The sequence below is a fragment of the Lepidochelys olivacea genome (genome assembly GCF_965140295.1).
Source record: "Lepidochelys olivacea isolate rLepOli2 genome assembly, chromosome: 1".
NCBI lineage: Eukaryota > Metazoa > Chordata > Testudines > Cheloniidae > Lepidochelys > Lepidochelys olivacea.
Window position 1 is genome coordinate 83,170,463 of NC_140411.1, and position 13,495 is coordinate 83,183,957.

General features: G+C 40.1%; 1 protein-coding gene across 1 annotated transcript in view; it reads left to right on the forward strand.

Moving 5' to 3' along the window:
- LOC311515020 (uncharacterized protein) overlaps positions 1–13,495 on the forward strand; it is a 49,250-nt gene that overhangs the window by 22,165 nt on the left and 13,590 nt on the right. The gene's annotated exons all lie outside the window — the stretch shown is intronic.

Below are 13,495 nucleotides of genomic sequence, written 5' to 3' on the forward strand. Positions count from 1 at the left end.
TAGGTTACTGCACTATAAATATGAATTAATAATAAATATAATTTCTCTATATAAGAATATTGCCCTAATTATTGCAGCCATACTTTTGTATACTGCTGTAGTGTATTTGAAAGAAACACACAGAGAACATATGAGATAATTATCAGAAATTTTGATCTTATAAAGGATGACACAGTACTGAGCCTGTCACTTTCCCAGAATAACATTTTTTTCATCTGGGTTTTCTCCAAGGGGAAGAAAAATGGAAAAAGTTAAAGAAATACAAATGAATCCTATTTTTAAGTTAGAGCCAAGCGATGGTTAACCACAGTCTGTATTAAGAAATGATTAATTTACTTTCCTATACGAAATAGTGGCTCCCCATGTTATCTTTGCTGCATGACCCCTGAATACCTACCAGCCATTAAATACTCCTGCTAGCACTTTATAAAGTCCAGACCTGATCTACAGACTGCAGAAAGGTAATAAAGGGATTCTAATCATTTGGAAGTGCCTGTACAGTAGAAATGCTTCCCACAGAGAAATATTTCTCCTGATCTCACTGTTTGTATTTGACACAGGAGATGACAGTATCCAGTTAAACAGGTATGAAACTTGATGTTTGAATGATTTAAATCTCTACATTGAACTGGAATGATGTCCCTTTACATATCTTTGTGCATAAAGCAGGGTTTTTTTATTTGTTTTTTTCTAGTGGTGAAAGTGGTGGGGTGAGAGAATGCTGGGAATGCAGAGATTTTGAGATTTTTTTTAAAAAAATAAGGGAGCATACCAGGCCATTAATTTTTTTTTTTTAAAGGAAGAAGTAATATTTTTTGTTAAGCAGAAAAAAAAATTATAATTGAACCTGATGAAGCTATGACTTAAAAAAGATGGTACAATATGGTTCCAAATTAAAAAACAAAAAAAGACTTTGTTTAGGTAGCAAATATAGCCTGAAATACTGCCAGACTTCTTTATCCAAAAGAAAACAAGCTGATCACCAAATTCATGGCCATGATAATACATGCTGAACTAGAGAATCCACAGGCTGCATGTGATGAGGGAGAAGAGAAGAAGGTATGGGTACAAAGGAGTTAGACGGAGCTCCTGATTTTGAGAGGGCTGGTTCTACATTGTCTCTAGTCCTGGCATTGCCTAACAGTGACTCTAAACTACCATGACTGGTTGTAGTCATAAAGGGACCATGTTGGGAGCAGCCAGCAGTGATATGGTCTTATGGGTAAAGATCAGCAAAAGAGCTGCTTTTCTGATCTTTTTAAAATAAATGGCAAAGGATTCTGGGATGTGGAGAAAAATATTATGAGCTTCAAGACCACAAGTGAAACAAGGTTGGGAACTTTGTGCTATCAATAGATAGACTACAGGCTTTACAAACATAAGTAACAAGTTCCTGGCCCTAAGGAACTTGCAGCTTAACTCTTATGGTATACTATACAACTGATAACAGCTCAAAAACAATGACATGCAAATGTTATTGAAGAGGTCAGCATAGGAAGGCATTGTAAAATAAGTATACTTGGATACAATGGTGACTAGTGCATTATAAGAACCTGGGAAGAACAGAATTAAGAAGGGATTTGAAGAAGGAACGCAAGTTGACCTGACACACAAGAAGTGGAAGACAGTTCTAAGTATGGAAGAAGCATGATGACAAGATTGGGTAAAGAACACTAGAATGGAAGCTTAGCAGGGTCACGGAACAAGGGGAGTAGGGAACAATTAAAGCAGAGATGTAAGCGGGGAACGAGTTGTGTAGAGTCTTTAATGTGGGGACCAGGAACTGAAATTTGGTGTGTGATAAGAGGAAATCAGTGACAGGAATTATAGAGTGGGAAGAGATGTTTGTGGGGAGTGTTAGAAGTCAGTTCACAACATATTATAGATGTATGTTCAAGATCTCTGAGTATAAGTTAAAGGTATTGTAGATAAAGCAGTTAGTAGGACTGATAGAAAAAACTGACGGAGGCTGAAGGAAGTTTTTCCATAGACATCTTGCTCCCATATAAAACACTATTTGTATGTTTCAGCTGTATCTGGGGGCAGTTTAAAGGGTCAGTCTTATGAAGGCAAATTTTCTCTTCAAGACAAAGTTTAAAAATAACAGGCAATACATTCCTTTCTTATTAAAAATATGCCACTTCTGATTTTTGTATATTCGTTTACAAAAGGAAATCTGGAGACTTTAAGCCCTGCTTAGTCCCCAGTCACCTGTATCAATAACATTCATCCCTTTTGAAAGAGGGGAAGGAGTACAGAAATATTTCAAATTACACACAATTCGTCTGCTTATCAAGTCCACAATGAGAGATTCCAGCACTGGCTGATTTCATTCTCTAAACTTTCTCAGACACATGTTTTACATTGAAATCCTTCTGTATTGAATACAATTGTCACAATACCTGCCGAGTCAGTTTGAAAATAGGCAGGTGTGTGTTTTGTCAGGTCCAATGAGCTCCCAAATCAGCAGATAAACAGAAACCTTAGTACAACAAAGACGCATTGTAGGAGGATAAAAGTGCAAATTTATGTAGTCTGTTCATAGAGATACAAGGAAGACAGAAGAAGTGGAAATTATGGATGACTTGTAAAAGCTCTGCACAATATTTTAATATATATACACACACACACACAATAAAAGTAGTATGGCAGCAATGAAACAATGATATTAACCGTCCTCCCAGGCTTAGTGGAGGAATTTTCATGACAAGCTCTGAAGGCCTCTGACAACAGAAGGGAAGTGTTACAGAAGTGCCCCATTGCAATGGCTATTAGCCAGGAAACAACGCAGTTGTCAGTCAGTTGGATACATGAGATGTTCAGAGGAGGGACCCAAACTGGATCTCAGGACAGAAACCCAAGGCTGCCACTGCTTTAAATTAGTGCCATGACTGTTCCTGCTGAGATCCGTGGTGGTTTCAGTTGCAGGGAGAAGATAATCTTATGGTGAAGGCACTGGCCTGAGATCCCCTCCTCTCCTCTCCAGGTTTCCTGAGCTTTCTGCAACTGAACTGTTTGGAGGCGAGCAAGCTTTTATATTAATTTGACTCTTACCCCTCTTTCTCATCAGCTAGTTGCCCAATTACTTTAATAGTAGCACTTATTACTAAAGGTACTGTATTCTAAGACTTGAAAAAGTATATATATATATATATATATATATATATATATATCCTCATCTCTTTCTCAAAAATAAAACTTTTAGACTTAGAATAAATTGCAGCTGCTGAAGCTCTAACGTTTGAACAAAGCACAACTGTAGTCTTCCCTGAGAGATGAAAATCCAGCCACAATTTAAGAAAATCAGTTTTGTATTTTACCATTATGAAATCATGGGTTAGCAACAGATCTCATTTACACCAGTGTAAATCAGGAGTAAAGCCATTTAAATAAATGGGGTTATTCTAGATTGATGGTGATGTTACTGATGTCCGATTCTGGCCCTATGTGTCCGCTCATTTACAACAGAAGATTTATTCATTTCTTTTAGGCTGCAACATTTTATGGCCGCCACAAAATAGTTGAGTCCTTCGGTGCAAAAGGGTATCCTATTTTGTTCTTCTTTTCTTACAAATTCCTTCATAGCTACTTAGGAAAATGGAGTAAAAAAATTTTTAATCAAACATCAGATCTGAGAAACTAAGCACCCCAAGCCAAAGTTTCTTACAGCGATGATTACTCATCCATGCTGCACAAATGATATATTATTGAACAATATATTAAGGTACCCAAATACCTTTCTTTAACAGGTACAAAATTAATCTATATAGGTGTTACATCGTTTAGTTAATGGTGATTTAGAAATTCAACTCTTGAATGCCAGGGTTTTTGTGGGCTTAATTTCTCATTGTTAGCAGTACATTCACATAAGTTTTTGGCTATTTAGAGCAGTGTTTTTCAAATGCTGCCACCATGACAAAGCAGTGGCCCCTCCCTGCCGCATCCAACCGTTGGTCCTGGATGCGCTGCCTTGATGTTTGCTGGCACCATCAGCAGGGGATCGGCACCATTCACCATGCAGCCCACTGTGGGCTCCAGGTAGCACATCTGCAGACATGTGAGGCCAGGGTATGTGCTCAGTGAGGGAGGAACCCTCAGCTCTGCAGGCAGCAGGTGAGTTCCTGGCCCACCTTCCAGAGGGTGGAGGGGCTTCTGGGTTGGGCTTCTGGCTTCAGAGCCCCTTCCTCTCCAGTTTCAGTCCTGGGGTTCTGGGCTTCATCTTCCTCCCACCCTGGCTCCAGCTACGGGGCTCCAGGCTTCAGCCCAGGGCAGTGAGACTCCAGCTTGGAAAAACTGTTAGAGTGGCCACCAGCAAGAATTGGTGGTCGCACTCTGAGGCCACCAAAATATTTGTTAGGGGAGCCCCTGGTTTAGAGCATGTGCGATACGTTGCTTAGTGACAATGATGTTTCTTTTTATTGCTTTCCCTTTCTATGCAGAGTAACAGTGGATAGGATATTTTCAGTTTCTCAGCCCCCATTGGGCTGAGCAAAAGCACATTCATCTTCAGAATCATGAAACTGGCAGAATGCCTGATGCATCTGAGAGTCATGACCCTTGAAATGTAGCATGGCTTTCTCTGTTTTATTTGGGTGCAAACACTGCGGTTTATCATTGATTGTCAAATGTACAATTCACTGTAGATCACGTGCAGGTGCCTTTTGCTTGTTCTAAAATAAATTGGACACTCCACAAAGTGATTGATTCTCCTAAGGAAAGGAGAATCTCATCCTTGCTGAGATGCTGTATTTTCCTTGCTGTATTTTGACTTTTAGCATTTTGAAGTGATTTATGTATCTGATGCTTTGTGAAGGCTTAAGCAGTAGAGCATATATTGTTCCCTTCATACATCAGCTACACTTTGATATATTATCTCTAATTTTCTTAGCTGAATATTGCACTTGGGCTCTGATAAATGTGATATTCCTACTTCCAGGAAGTATTAGTTTAGGAGAAATACTTGAAGAGAGACTGCAGCTGATGGGGCCACATCACTTGTATTCTAGAGGAAATAACTGTCATGTAAATGGCCAACTCTTTTGTGAGTAATGGTTTAAAAAAACAAAATCCTTTGCACATTTGTTGTCTGTAGCAAACATCTGTAGATAAGAGAGTGCACCAGGATATTTCTCTCATTCCCTTTCAGCAGCTGATTGTGTCCACTTCACAGTTGGATAACATAAAAGGAATTGTTTACAGGATGGGAATCTCATCCTGCTAAGTATCTTTGGTTTCCTTGGAATTTTCCAGCTCTAATGCTCTGGTTTCATCTTACTTTATTCTGCCTGCCCAAACCAGGGTTTCCAGATGTTATAGTCACATGGACCACATAAAAAGTCAGTATATAAAAATAAAATGAAAACTCATAATTAAAATTACAGATAATGATTGCCTGGGTATCACAGAACTCATCTTTGAGAATTCCTGGGTTACACTGTGTTCAAATAATGTATTGACTGTTAGGCACTCTGTATAGACAGATGACAACCACCACAGAATAAAGAACAGGAGTACTTGTGGCACCTTAGAGACTAACCAATTTATTTGAGCATAAGCTTTCGTGAGCTACAGCTCACTTCATCGGATGCATACTGTGGAAAATACAGAAGATTGTTTTTATACACACAAATCATGAAAAAATGGGTGTTTATCACTACAAAAGGTTTTCTCTCCCCCCACCCGACTCTCCTGCTTGTAATAGCTTATGTAAAGTGATCACTCTCCTTACAATGTCATACACATTGTAAGGAGAGTGATCACTTTACATAAGCTAAAGGTGGGCCATTTCCAGCACAAGTCCAGGTTTTCTCCACACCCCCCAACCCACTCTCCTGTTGGTAATAGCTTAACTAAAGTGATCACTCTCCTTACAATGTGTATGATAATCAAAGTGGGCCATTTCCAGCACAAATCCAGGGTTTAACAAGAACGTCTGGGGGAGGGGGGGAAATTAGGAAAAAACAAGGGGAAATAGGTTACCTTGCATAATGACTTAGCCACTCCCAGTCTCTATTCAAGCCTAAGTTAATTGTATCCAATTTGCAAATGAATTCCAATTCAACAGTTTCTTGCTGGAGTCTGGATTTGAAGTTTTTCTGTTGTAATATCACAACTTTCATGTCTGTAATCGTGTGACCAGAGAGATTGAAGTGTTCTCTGACTAGTTTATGAATGTTATAATTCTTGACATCTGATTTGTGTCGATTTATTCTTTTACATAGAGACTGTCCAGTTTGACCAATGTACATGGCAGAGGGGCATTCCTGGCACATGATGGCATATATCACATTAGTAGATGTGCAGGTGAACGAGCCTCGGATAGTGTGGCTGATGTGATTAGGCCCTGTGATGGTGTCTCCTGAATAGATATGTGGGCACAGTTGGCAACGGGCTTTGTTGCAAGGATAGGTTCCTGGGTTAGTGGTTCTGTTGTGTGGTGTGTGGTTGCTGGTGAGTATTTGCTTCAGGTTGGGGGGGCTGTCTGTAGGCAAGGACTGGCCTGTCTCCCAAGATTTGTGAGAGTGTTGGGTCGTCCTTCAGGATAGGTTGTAGATCCTTGATAATACGTTGGAGGGGTTTTAGTTGGGGGCTGAAGGTGACGGCTAGTGGCGTTCTGTTCTTTTCTTTGTTAGGCCTGTCTTGTAGTAGGTGACTTCTGGGAACTCTTCTGGCTCTATCAATCTGTTTCTTCACTTCCGCAGGTGGGTATTATAGTTGTAAGAATGCTTGATAGAGATCTTGTAGGTGTTTGTCTCTGTCTGAGGAGTTGGAGCAAATGCAGTTGTATCGCAGAGCTTGGCTGTAGACAATGGATCATGTGGTGTGGTCAGGGTGAAAGCTGGAGGCATGTAGGTAGGCATAGCGGTCAGTAGGTTTCCGGTATAGGGTGGTGTTTATGTGACCATCTTTTATTAGCACTGTAGTGTCCAGGAAGTGGATCTCTTGTGTGGACTGGACCAGGCTGAGGTTGTTGGTGGGATGGAAATTGTTGAAATCATGGTGGAATTCCTCAAGAGCTTCTTTTCCATGGGTTCAGATGATGAAGATGTCATCAATATAGCACAAGTAGAGTAGGGGCGTTAGGGGACGAGAGCTGAGGAAGCATTGTTCTAAGTCAGCCATAAAAATGTTGGCATACTGTGGGGCCATGCGGGTACCCATAGCAGTGCCGCTGATTTGAAGGTATACATTGTCCCCAAATGTAAAATAGTTATGGGTAAGGACAAAGTCACAAAGTTCAGCCACCAAGTTAGCCGTGACATTATTGGGGATAGTGTTCTTGACGGCTTGTAGTTCATCTTTGTGTGGAATGTTGGTGTAGAGGGCTTCTACATCCATGGAGAAAACCTGGATAGGTGCTAGAAATGGCCTACCTTGATTATCATACACATTGTAAGGAGAGTGATCACTTTACATAAGCTATTATCAGCAGGAGAGTGGGGTGGGGGGAGAGAGAACCTTTTGTAGTGATAAACACCCATTTTTTCATGATTTGTGTGTATAAAAACAAACACCACAGAATAATTCATGTGCTTCTTTTAAAGGATCTTGAACTGCCATTGGAACTGCCAGTCTACACACACACAGAGTGCTGGTGTTGTTTCCTTTGTGGCTTATGTGTAGGGACACGGTTAAAAAGTTCTGCTACATTGAAGGGGAAGGAATTGATATCTCTTGTCAGGTAGGGAGGCTTTCAGGTGGAAGTCCTTAATTAAAATGGACAACTTGTTCCCTCCACCTGTATAATTGATGGTAAAGAATGTGTTTCCTTATCTCCATTAATTGTTTTTGACATCTGTAGGTATAACCATGTGTCTCAGAGCTGCCGTCCTGCTTTTCATGAAGTATGGTAAAATCAAAGGATTACAAACACTCGAATTATTATTTGAAGGTCCCTGTAAATGCCTGCATCTCTTTATTAGATGAGGGTGTTCATTGCTTCCAAATGTATTATTTTGCTAGTTTTCCCTGTTATGAATATATATCTTCTCTGTTCATGTTATTTAAGTTAAATTACAGAAAAAATCCTTTGATAAATGAAATCTTATTAAATTATCTCTCTATACCAGGGATTGGCAACTTTTGGCACGCAGCCCATCAGGGACATCCGCTGGTGGGCCAGGACGGTTTGTTTACCTGCAGTGTCCGCAGGTTCAGCTGATTGCAGCCCCCACTGGCCTGGAACGGTGAACCGGGGCCAGCGGAACCTGTGATCGGCTGAACCTGCAGACGCTGCAGGTAAACAAACCGTCCTGGCCCGTCAGCGGATGTCCCTGATGGGCTGCGTGCCAAAGGTTGTCGATCCCTGCTCTATACTTATCTGTGTACTAACATCATCAGCGGGTAATAAGCATAAATTCAGGGAGATTTTCTTACGGGTGGTAGGGTAGATCAGAAGCAACAGATAAAGCTCCCCGGGAACAGAAGATGATGGCTTTGTCTATTTATTTATTTAAACATTTTTAAAAGTCTACTCAAGGTTTTGAGATGTCATTAACAGCAGTATCTGTAGCAAAAACAATTTGCAGCACAATAGCCAACAGGCACACAAAAGACAGTCAGCAGAAATATAACTAAACTTTCCCAGTTCCACCTCATCTCTCACAAAATCCTCAAGTCTCCCACAGCTCAACTTCCCTAGTGACCTGCACAAAAGTACAAACATGAAGGATCTTTACAAAAAAAACCCCTTGTCAGTGACTCCTTCTTCTGCACACCAAAAAGACTCTTCAAGCCCCTCCACTGATTTCAGCTGTACTAGTGTCACACAGAAGCAAGTTAGTCTTTTATGTAGGAAAGATCCTAAGTGATACAGAGCCACATTTTCCAACATGGGCACTAATTTTGGTTGCCTCAGTTTTGGGCTACCAACTTCAGACACTTTAGCTCTAATTTTCATTTCCCACTGACTTCTGTTGGGAGTTGTAGATGCTCAGCATTTAGGGCTTTAAAAGTGTCTAACCCAACACCACACACTCCACCTGGAAACAACATGCAGCCAGCGCAGATATGAGGATGCAGGAAACATATGCTCATGCTGATCTAGACAGTTTAGAAAGTTAAATATAGTTTAGATATAGATAAAATAATTGAGTATCTTACAATCCTGTTACACATAACCACCCTTCCAGACTCTGTCAAGCAACTAAAGGTGATAGTACAAGCCCATCTCATCGGAATCCTTAACACCATACTAGAATTGGTTGGAAACCAGAATTTCCTTTCCACAGGAAATTCCAAAATTTTGAAAATAAATTGTTCTGAATTGGAACAAATAAGCCAAAATTTTCCTATGGAACACAAATTGTGAATTTTTTTTTTGTTCAGAACCATTGACATTTTGTTTGGATAATTTCAATTAATTTTGTTTTGACTTTTACATTAAAGTATTAAAGATTATATTTATCATTAAATATGAAATAAACCTAACATCAATATTTTAAAATACTATCAAAGTTAAAACAAAATCCATGATAAAATCAGGACAGCTTCAATGTTATCAAAACAAAACATTTCAACATGAATGAAATTAAACTAGAAAGTAAAAAAAAGAATCGTTTAAACTTTTCACATCTAAAATTTTGTTAAAATTGACACTTTCCTGTGAAACATTTAGACTTTGACAAAACTGAATTTTCTGACAGAAAACTACTTGGCCAAATTTTTTTTTGACCAGTTCTACCAATTACAGAACATTACGAGGACAGAGGAGTGATCCTGCGAAATGCTGAGCATTTCCTGTGAGGTGATAAACAGGATCAGTATTTCTAATATCTTGAGCATCTCAGCTTTATTTTAGGGATGCCAGTGTACAGCTCTCGAGAAGTCAGTCATCAAGAAAAAATGAGATTGAAGCTTTACATCATCCCATTAATGCCTGGCCAAATTCTCAGTTTGTGGAACTCAATAAACACAAAAAGAAAAGGAGTACTTGTGGCACCTTAGAGACTAACCAATAAATTGGTTAGTCTCTAAGGTGCCACAAGTACTCCTTTTCTTTTTGCGAATACAGACTAACACGGCTATTACTCTGAAACCTGTCAATAAACACAGTGGTGCTTCATTGATTTACAATACTTGACAACCCTGCCTCCATGTCTTCATGTGACAGCTCTTACTGGGGGGAAAACTTTGGGGCAACAGCCTGCAATGGACTCTAAATGCACTGAGCACATACTGAAGAGAGGAAAATAAAGAAATTATCAGGGGCAGTGTAGAAAATGGCTGAGCAAATGGAACCCATGCCTGTTTGACGTGGCACTCTGTCCCCCTCTAGTGGCTCGTATACCAGCTAGCGATTGATGAGCCTGATACAGCCTGGGCTAAGTGACATGTGTTTTCTCCTGCCGTAGAAGCTCATGCATTAAGCTCCAGAAGTCCCAGGTTTGATCGACAACCAGGGTCTGTCGGCTTTACACAAACACTGCTGAAAAGGATCTGAATAAAGATGAGATTCTGTCCTGTGACATTAAGAGGTGCAGCACAGAACCCACAGCCTGAGTAGTCTATGATGGCTTTAACCCATCTTTGCAGCCACCAGCTCCTGGACTGCTCTGAGAGTTAGGTAGGCCCCTGGCATAACTTAGACAGCCGTTACAGCAGACACCTTAAAATGCCGTATGAGCTGCAGTGCTGCCCAGAATCTCCACAGTGCTGTTTGCTGTGGCTCTGCCCTGATGTGCCCTGTTATGCCAGGGCTTGTGAAGTTATCCTCAGAGGACAGCTTTATGGATGTCTTCTACCTGTAGTGGAGGAATCCTCACCCAGCTAGCTTTGGAGGTTTTAGGTCTCCTTTACACTACTCTGCCCCTCTTACCAGTGTAAAGGGACCAGAGCGAGGGTGAGGATCTTGCCCCAAGACCAAAGGAAAGAAAAGTCAGGGAAGCTGATAGAAATAGTTATGACTTAAATCTGGTTGCCAGAGGAGTATTGTTCTGTATAGTTTTAGTGTATTATCAGTAAGGCTACAATTTAGTCATGGGTATTTTTAGTAAAAGTCATGGTCAACTACAACTGATAATTAGGGCTCCGTCACAGATTGCTTGACTTTCTGTGACCTCCGTGACTTCTGCAGCAGCCAGTATGGCTGACCCCAGGGACACCCAAACAGTTGGCTCCATCTTTAGTAAAGGTCACAGGCTGTGACTTTTTGTTTGTTGCCTGTGACCTATCCATAATGTATACTATAAATATCCCTGACTAAATCTTAAGGGTGGGGAGGTGCTGCTGCAGGGCGAGGCACCCCAGGGGGCTGCTGCTGGGGGGGCCCCGGGGCCAGCAGCACCAGCTGCAGGGGCCACCGAGCAGTAGCTGCTTCGGCTGCCTCGGCTGCCCCTGGGGACCACTGCTCGGGTGGTCCTCTAGGGCCGGCTGCCTCAGCAGTGGCTGGCTCTGGGGCCTCTGCAGTAGTGGCCGGTGTGGCTGGCTATGGGGCTGCCCGAGTGTCTGGCTGCGGGGCTGCTCCAGCAGGGCTGGAGCAGCTGGCCCTGGAGCCAACTGTTTGGGTGTCCCTGGGGTCAGCCATACTGGCTGCTGCAGAAGTCACGGAGGTCACGGAAAGTCAAGCAATCTGTGACGGAGCCCTAATTATCAGTTGTAGTTGTCCATCAATCCACAACCTTTACAGCAGCTGTAATTGTGCTGAGGTTGGCCCTAAAGCTATAATATACCAAATTATGTTAAATAAATCCAATTAAGGATTTAATTATTCTTTAAGTAATAATTTTGTGATTTTTTTTTTGGCATGAGCTGAAAGATTTGGAATACAATTATACTTGTTTGCATCTGTTGCATCAGGATGAACATACTGGTTTTCAAGTCTTTCATTTGCAATTAAAGTCAAGTTGAAATCCAAACATACCAACTGATTGTTTTGGCAATGTAAGATCCCTGAGATTCTGTTCTGACAATTGTTATATCTATTTTTCTTTCGCAGTATCTTTCTTTGAACATCTACAATATTTTCTTGATCATTAATAATCCAGAGCACATTTTTATGTTGTTGATTAATTTAACTTTTTAAAGTAGAGGCGGACATAATCTCAGTTAGAGTTTTCATTTATGAATATCAAAATACTCAATTTTTTGTAAACTATTTATATTCCGTTATTTGCAATAAAATGTTTAATTATTCACACTTTGTGGGAATGGGAAAAAACTTAAAATATCATATGATATTTTTACTGTCCTTTATTATAATTTGACATTGTGGGTTAGTGTTTTAGTCATTAAGTCAATAAAATATTCAGGTGTAGCCTCTGAGTAGAAGGTACATTCAATTTAAATAGTTTAAAGGCTATCCAAACTCTTTAGTTTTATTTGATGTCTTTAAGTCACAACAAATCTTTCAAGCTCTACAAATGAAAGATACACACAAACTGAAACTGAAAGTCTTCTTAAAGAACATATTTATAAAACTATTTAACAGAGCCAGGAATTCAGATCTAGAGCGAGAAGGTGGTGAGGTAATGTTTTTTGGACCAATAAACCATATTGTGTAATTCAGAACTAGTCAACATTGTGTTGACATATATTAAAAAAAAGGATGAGGATAAAATAGCACTAATGATCTTACATTTAATTTGTGCCTTTGCCACACATGATATTAAAACACTGTGATTTCATTATTAACCAATCAGGCTGCTTTCCCTATGTTATTAACCAGTTGTAATTGATATAATAATACTTAAAATTAGTCATTTTGCTGTGAGAATAATATAAACTAAATATTTCCCCTCTCATACTGTTTAAATATGAATACATAGTACTACAGTAAATGAAACAACAAATTCACACGACTATGGCTCTTTTGGGTAATGTTGATCTCTAATTTGGATCCCGAACCACTGCCATCTGATGATCACTGCCGTGGACAGTTTAAGTTCAAGGAGTCTCTAAAATAGCCTCTGGAAGTGCTCTCTGTTCCATGCATAGGGGAAATGAAAGTCCTGGGAACGTGGAGAAGGGAGGACCTATATTAATGGAATAGGCAGCCCTTTAAACACAGGGGAACCAAACTGTTTGCATAAAAATAAAAAAAGAATAGATTTGGGGAGTATAGGAGTGGTGAGCATAGGAATTTATAAATATGAGTAAACCCGTGGAACATCTAAAACTATGAAAAATATTATACCACCATCGTATAAATGCATGCTATGTTTCCACCTTGAATGCTGCACCATCGAGGATAATGAAGTAAAACTTTCCTTCTTTTATAGTTTCAACCTATGTTCCTAACACAGGACAAGTTTATTACTATGTATAGGTGTGTGGGAAGAGATTGCAATTGACATTTTTGAGCAAAAACCACTTGTTGCCTCCAAAGCCTGGGGTCCTCTGGTCGCCATGAGTGAATTTTTTCTGGCGAACCCCCGGTAACAGGGGTTCATGAACCCCAGTTTGGGAACCACTGATTTAGTGGAATAACCTCACCCTTCCTTAGAGATCACTGATTTTTAACTCTGAAATGCTTGATTCTTTTGACATCAATTTCATT